This window comes from Epinephelus moara, chromosome 5 (assembly GCF_006386435.1).
Source record: "Epinephelus moara isolate mb chromosome 5, YSFRI_EMoa_1.0, whole genome shotgun sequence".
NCBI classification, from domain to species: Eukaryota; Metazoa; Chordata; class Actinopteri; order Perciformes; family Serranidae; genus Epinephelus; species Epinephelus moara.
The window spans coordinates 18216713-18223184 of NC_065510.1; positions in this window are offsets into that span (position 1 = coordinate 18216713).

Consider the following 6472-nt stretch of genomic DNA (forward strand, 5'->3'; position numbering starts at 1 on the left):
CAGGACAATGATCCAAAACACACCAGCAAGTCCACCTCTGAATGGCTGAAGAAAAACAAAATGAAGACTTTGGAGTGGCCTAGTCAAAGTCCTGACCTGAATCCTATTGAGATGCTGTGGCATGACCTTAAAAAGGCGGTTCATGCTCGAAAACCCTCCAGTGTGGCTGAATTATAACAATTCTGCAATCTTTGCAGAATTGTTATAAAATAAATGATCTCTTTGTTTTTACTTGTTTTTGCCAGTATAAGTTAAATATCCCCATTGACCAAAAAGTGAACATGCATATTGACTGACCACCCCCCTGTATCTGCATGAAATGGTTTGGTCCTGCCTTAGCGCACTGACGGTGACAGTGCCTAGCAACAGTCAGCAGTTGCGCACTAGTCATCATCATGCTACCTAGGCTAGTACTAAAAGAAAATCCGGTTTTCATAAAAGGAAAGGGAGAAAGGAGAGAGAGGAGAGGCAAAAGAAAGGCTGTCAATATATAAGCCAGTTTTTCTCCAAGAAAGGTGGGTAGCCTATAGTCTGTGAGTGGTAGAAATGAACCTATTAGCTTAATGTCCATAGTGAAATAAGATAGCTACAGACTAGTGTTAGCCTCCACTTCACTCCTTTTAACCTACATTTAATCAGTGCAGGTAAATGTTTAGCAAGATATTCATAATAAATCTGTTGTCCCTGCCTCTTTTACCAGACTCCACAACAGAATCTGTTGTCCCTGCCTCTTTTACCAGACTCCACAACAGATGAGTCAGAAGCAGCAGCCCTGTCTCCCCATAACTTTACCCCTCCCCGTCCCAATGAAGAAGGTGAGCAACACATGCCAGTTAGCATCACTGCAGGAAGTCTGTGGGAATTTCTCTCTCTCTCTTGCTCTTTTTTACCATTACAAAAAAGAAAACGAAATATTTTTTAATGACAGAAATTCAAACAAATTATTTTTCCACATAATGATTATTATGAAACAATGAAACATTAAGTAGACTAACTCAGCACCTCCATGAGGCCTTTTAATATAATGTAGCGACTGGGGCTGTGACTGTGATAAATGAACTGTAAAATGATGAATGGTCCCTTTAAGGGCACTACCCAGAATGCACTGTGTTCAGGAGAAGTGTGTGTTGTTATGTGTTTCGTGAGCTCTGAGAGTGCATGTTTTGTTTTCAGTGTTCGATCTGCCTGTGTGTGAGTCTCATGCAGAAGAGAGTGTTCGATCTGCCTGTGTGTGAGTCTCATGCAGAAGAGTTTTGTTCCCTCGAGTCTCAGGGTATGTGTTAAGACGGCTTCACGTCAGTTGCAGGATGCCACGCTCTGTTGATGTTCAGGAACGACCAATAAAAAGGCGCTGTGAGTTATAAGAAATCCGGTGTTGATGAACTTAAACCTGCCGCTCGTCACATTGGTGTCAGAAGTGGGATAGCTAGCCTAGCTAACGTACCCACCATGGAGGAAATAGAGCGAGAATACGGAAGGATAACGGAGTTCATAACGCGCCTCGACGAGCAGTGTAAATTCAAAGAGCACAACCCTGGCGGAGCTCGCCCGCCCGTCCAGGAAGGCTCCAGTGCCCGGCGTCTCCCCGCACCCGCGACGAGAAGCACCACCTCCGCCCACCGCTCCGAGAGCTCGCCGGTCGCGCCGAGCATGGCGGCCGCAACGAGAGGCGCCGTCCCCCGCTGCAGCATGGAGAGCTCATCGGCCGTACATGGCTCGTCGTCTGGGACGGGAGGGGCCACCTCCACACCGCCGTCACACCCGCCTCCGCGGAACGTCTACAAGCTCCCGCGATATGCAGGTACCACACCACTGGAACCCTACCTCGCTCAGGTCAAGGTGGCGGAGCTAATGAATGGATGGGATGCTGCTGAGACGGCCGCCAACATTGTCCTGGCCTTGGAGGGAAATGCACTACGGGTGTTAATGGACGTGGCACCAGAGGAGCTAAGTGACTATTCATCCCTGACCATGGCTCTAAAGCGACGCTTTGGAAAACGCACCTCCACTGACCAGGTGAGAGACCAGTTGGCTCACAGGCGCCGAGCAGATGGTGAAGCTTTGGGCGCATATGCCGCGGATGTGCGTTACTATACCCAACCTTCGACCCATCAGCACGTGACGAGCTAGCCCTGAGTGCCTTCATCCGGGGGCTCACCCCTGAGAAGCTTAGGGAACACCTCCGCCTCAGGTCACCCACGACTCTCCAGGCCGCGTTGGAGGAAGCAGAGCGGGTTGAGACTGTCCTAACACCCCGCCATCAGGCGAGACCCCAGGTGCGACAAGCAGAGATCAGCGATGATGACGAGGGAGGGGCTGTCTGCCAGGCCCAACCCTCCCCAGCTCCAGCAGGTCCACGGCAGCCCCCGAGGAGGTTGCGGGCACGTCAAACCCCAGGTGTCTGTTACCGCTGTGGAGAACCGGGACACATGGCACGTGACTGCCCCGTGCCTGCACCCCGGCACCACACCCCCGACCGCTCAGGAAACTAGAGCTGGGGGGCACAGAGGGGAATTTGCCCCCCAGTCAACCAACCGAATCCCCTATTGAGAACATTAACCAAATCGGCAGGTTGGGCAACGTCCATGGCCTATACCTGTCCTGCCACCTCAATGGACACGTCTGCAGAGCCCTGGTAGACTCGGGGGCAGTTATCTCCCTGGTTTTGCCGGAGGCAAACGATGGACAGTCGCTCGGATGGGCTCCGACCTCCAGCAAGATCCGGTCCGTGACAGGGGGACTCTCAAAAATGCTCGGGAAGCAAAGCCTGTGGGTGCGGGCCGGAAAAACTGAAACAGAGCAAGAGTTTTGGTTGGCTGACATCATAGACTCCTGCATTATCGGCCTCGACCTGCTGGAACGTTGGGGAGCCATGGTGGACGTAGCGAAGAGAGTCATCTACATTGGGACGGAGACCCTACCTCTCCAACGTCGACGAGAGAAGAGGGGGGTGAGACGCACGCGAGCAGTACAGCAGCAGTCCAGCAGTGGTGATCCGGCTCCACCCGCAGCAGTCCGGCAGCGACGATCCAGCAGCAGTGGTCCAGCAGCGGCAGTGGCTCTCCAGCAGGAGCCCAGCAGTGGTGGCCCACTGGCAGCAGTCCAGCAGCGGCACGCCAACAGCGGCAGTCCAGCGGCAATGGCCCGACAGCGGCGGTGCAGCAGCGGCAGTGGCGGCCCGGGGGCAGCAACAACACAGCAGTAGTGGTCCATCAGCGGCGGTTCGACAGCAGCGGTTCGTCAGCGGCAGCCCAGCAGCAGCAACCCAACTGAAGCCACCCTGCAGCAGCAGCAACAGCACGGGCAACACCATCACGCCACCCCTGTTTCGACCTCCGTCACGCCGGATTGCCCTGCAGAGGATCGGCCGCCGCCCTACCCCGAGACCGTCCAGGCAGTCCAAGAACTCGCACAGCGGAGCAGTGAGCAGCTAGTCCCACAGCAGAGCGCACAGATGAGGGATCTGCTTCAAGAGTTCCTGGACATCTTTGCCGCCAGAGACGATGAGCGCACCAGAACGGGGCTGGTGCAGCACACCATCGACACAGGTACTGCCGCGCCCATTCGCCAACGCCCCTATTGACTCCCGCTCGCTAAGCGGGAGGCCACCAAGCGGCTGGTCCAGACCATGTCCGCGGCAGGGGTGATAGAGCCTTCCACCAGCCCATGGGCCTCCCCTGCTATCCTAGTGCGGAAGAAGGACGGCACGTGGAGGCCCTGTGCGGACTTCCGGCGCCTGAACGCAATAACCCGCAAAGACTCCTACCCCCTGCCCCGCATTGATGATGCCCTGGACCACATCGCAGGGTCACGATGGTTCAGTTCCCTAGACTTGAGAAGTGGCTACTGGCAGGTGGAGCTAGCGCCAGAGGACCGCCCAAAAATGGCTTTCACCTTCGGACAGGGACTCTGGCAGTTTAGGGTGATGCCGTTCGGCCTCTGCAACGCTCCCGCCACATTTGAGAGGCTGATGGAGAGAGTGCTGGCCCACATTCCCTGGAGCCAATGTGTGGTCTACCTCGACGACCTGCTGGTCCACACCACTGACTTCGAGCGGGCTCTGGTAAATCTGCGTCAGGTTTTCAGCGCCATTCGGGGGGCGGGCTTGCGCCTACATCCCAAAAAGTGCAACCTCCTACAACGCGAGACCAAGTTTCTGGGACACGTGGTGGGGCCCAACGGCGTGGGCACCGATCCAGCGAAGGTGAAGGCAGTCCGGAACTGGCGGGTCCCCAGAAGTGTCGGCGAGGTGCGCAGCTTTCTGGGTCTTGCTTCATACTACTGACGTTTTGTGCACGACTTTGCATCCACCGCCAGCCCGCTACATCGCCTCACTGACAAGGGGCGGAAGTTCGAGTGGAACGAGAGCTGCGAGGCTGCTTTCACCCGGCTGCGCGAAGCCTTGACCACCGCTCCCATCCTGGCACTCCCCGACCCAGGGTGCCGCTTCATCGTCGACACAGACGCCAGTGACACGGGGCTGGGGGCAGTCCTGTCACAGGAGAGGGAGGAAGGAGAAAGAGTGGTGGCCTACTACAGCCGCGCCCTACATCGAGCTGAGTGCAACTACTGTGTCACCCGGTGCGAGCTACTGGCAGTCATCACGACGCTTCACCACTTTCGGCCCTACCTCTACGGCCGGTCCTTCCTCCTGCGGACAGATCACGCTTCCCTGATGTGGCTCCTCACCTTCCGAGAACCGGAAGGGCAACTGGCGAGATGGATTGAGGCCCTGCAGAGTTACGACTTTGAGGTACAGCATCGGGCAGGGCGACTCCACTGCAATGCCGACGCCCTCTCCCGACGGCCCTGCGAGGCATCAGAGTGCAGGCACTGTTTGCGGCAAGAAGAACGAGACCAACTGACTATTCCAGTGGCCGCGGTGCCACAGGTCCAGGAAGCAGAGGAGGGGATGACGGCGGTCGAGCGACAGGAATGGCAGGCGGCGCAGGAAGCCGACCCTACTCTTTCCAGGGTGGGGCAGTGGGTCGATGCTGGAGAACGCCCCTGTTGGCCAGCTGTCTCAGCACTGTCATTGGAAACTAAGGCCTACTACTCTCAGTGGGCCACTCTGGCCCGATGGGATGGACTGCTCTATCGTGTCTGGCAGGCGCCAGGCCGAGGGGGAGCGGTTTGGCAGTTGTTGGTGCCCAAGGACCGGCGCCAGCAGGTGTTACAGGCAGTGCATGGTTCAGTGGGGGCAGGGCACTTTGGGGTATCAAAGACTCTAAACAGACTGCGCCAAAGGTTCTACTGGGCCGGCTGCAGGCAAGACACCGAACTGTTCGTGCATTGCTGCGACGCCTGCACCGCCCAGAAGGGCCCCACCCAACGCTCCCATGCTCCGCTACAGCGTTACCAGGTGGGGGCTCCCATGGAGCGTGTGGGCGTGGACATCCTTGGGCCGTTTCCCCCTTACTGATGGTGGGAACCGCTACGTCCTCGTGGCCATGGATTATTTCACTAAGTGGCCGGAGGCGTACGCGGTTCCCGACCAGAGTGCCATAACAATAGCTGAGAGACTGGTGTGTGAGATGTTCTGCCGATTCAGTGCACCTGAGGAGTTGCACAGCGATCAGGGACGGAACTTTGAGGCACAAGTGTTCGCCGAGGTGTGTAAGCTCATGGGGGTGACGAAGACCCGGATGACGCCTCTTCAGCCCCAGAGTGATGGACTGGTGGAGAGGTTCAATCGGACGCTGTCCACACAGTTGGCCATCGTGGTCGAGCGACACCAGCGTGATTGGGATCGTCACCTGCCCCTGATAATGATGGCATACCGCTCAGCAGTGCAGGAGAGCACTGGGTGCACACTCGCCGCTCTCATGTTCGGGAGGGAGTTGCGGACTCCCGTGGACCTAGCCTTTGGCAGCCCCCCGTGCCCTGACCTCCCTGGAGAGCCTGGCAGGGAATGCACAGCCTACGGCAGCAGCTGATGGAGGCGCATGACTTTGCCCGTGGGCGCCAGGATCAGGCTGGGGAGAAACAGAAACAGGCATACGACGTCCACTGCCGGGGCCGCCCCTTCTCGCCTGGAGAGAAGGTGTGGGTCTACAATCCAACCCGAAAGAAAGGCATTTCGCCTAAGCTGACTAGCAAGTGGGTGGGCCCCTGTGAGATGCTGGAGCAGCTGTCCGATGTGGTGTATCGGGTGAAGATGTCTGTCCGGGGGCGGGTAGTGGTGCTGCACAGGGACCGTTTAGCACCCTATCGGCCCCATGCAAAATCAGCAGAGGTTGACCATGCCCCCAGCTCACAGGGTATACTCCCACCGCCATCCACTAGCGCACCCGGCACTGCAGGAGGGGAGATGGACAGTGGGGGGGAGGGGTCTGCGCGGAGAGAGACTCGATGGCGGCAGAGGCGGCCTCCCCGTCGCTTTGAGGACTACGTGTGAGCTTGTAGTCGCCGGGACGGGCGTCATGCTGGTGGGGGCAATGTAGCGACTGGGGCTGTGACTGTGATAAATGTA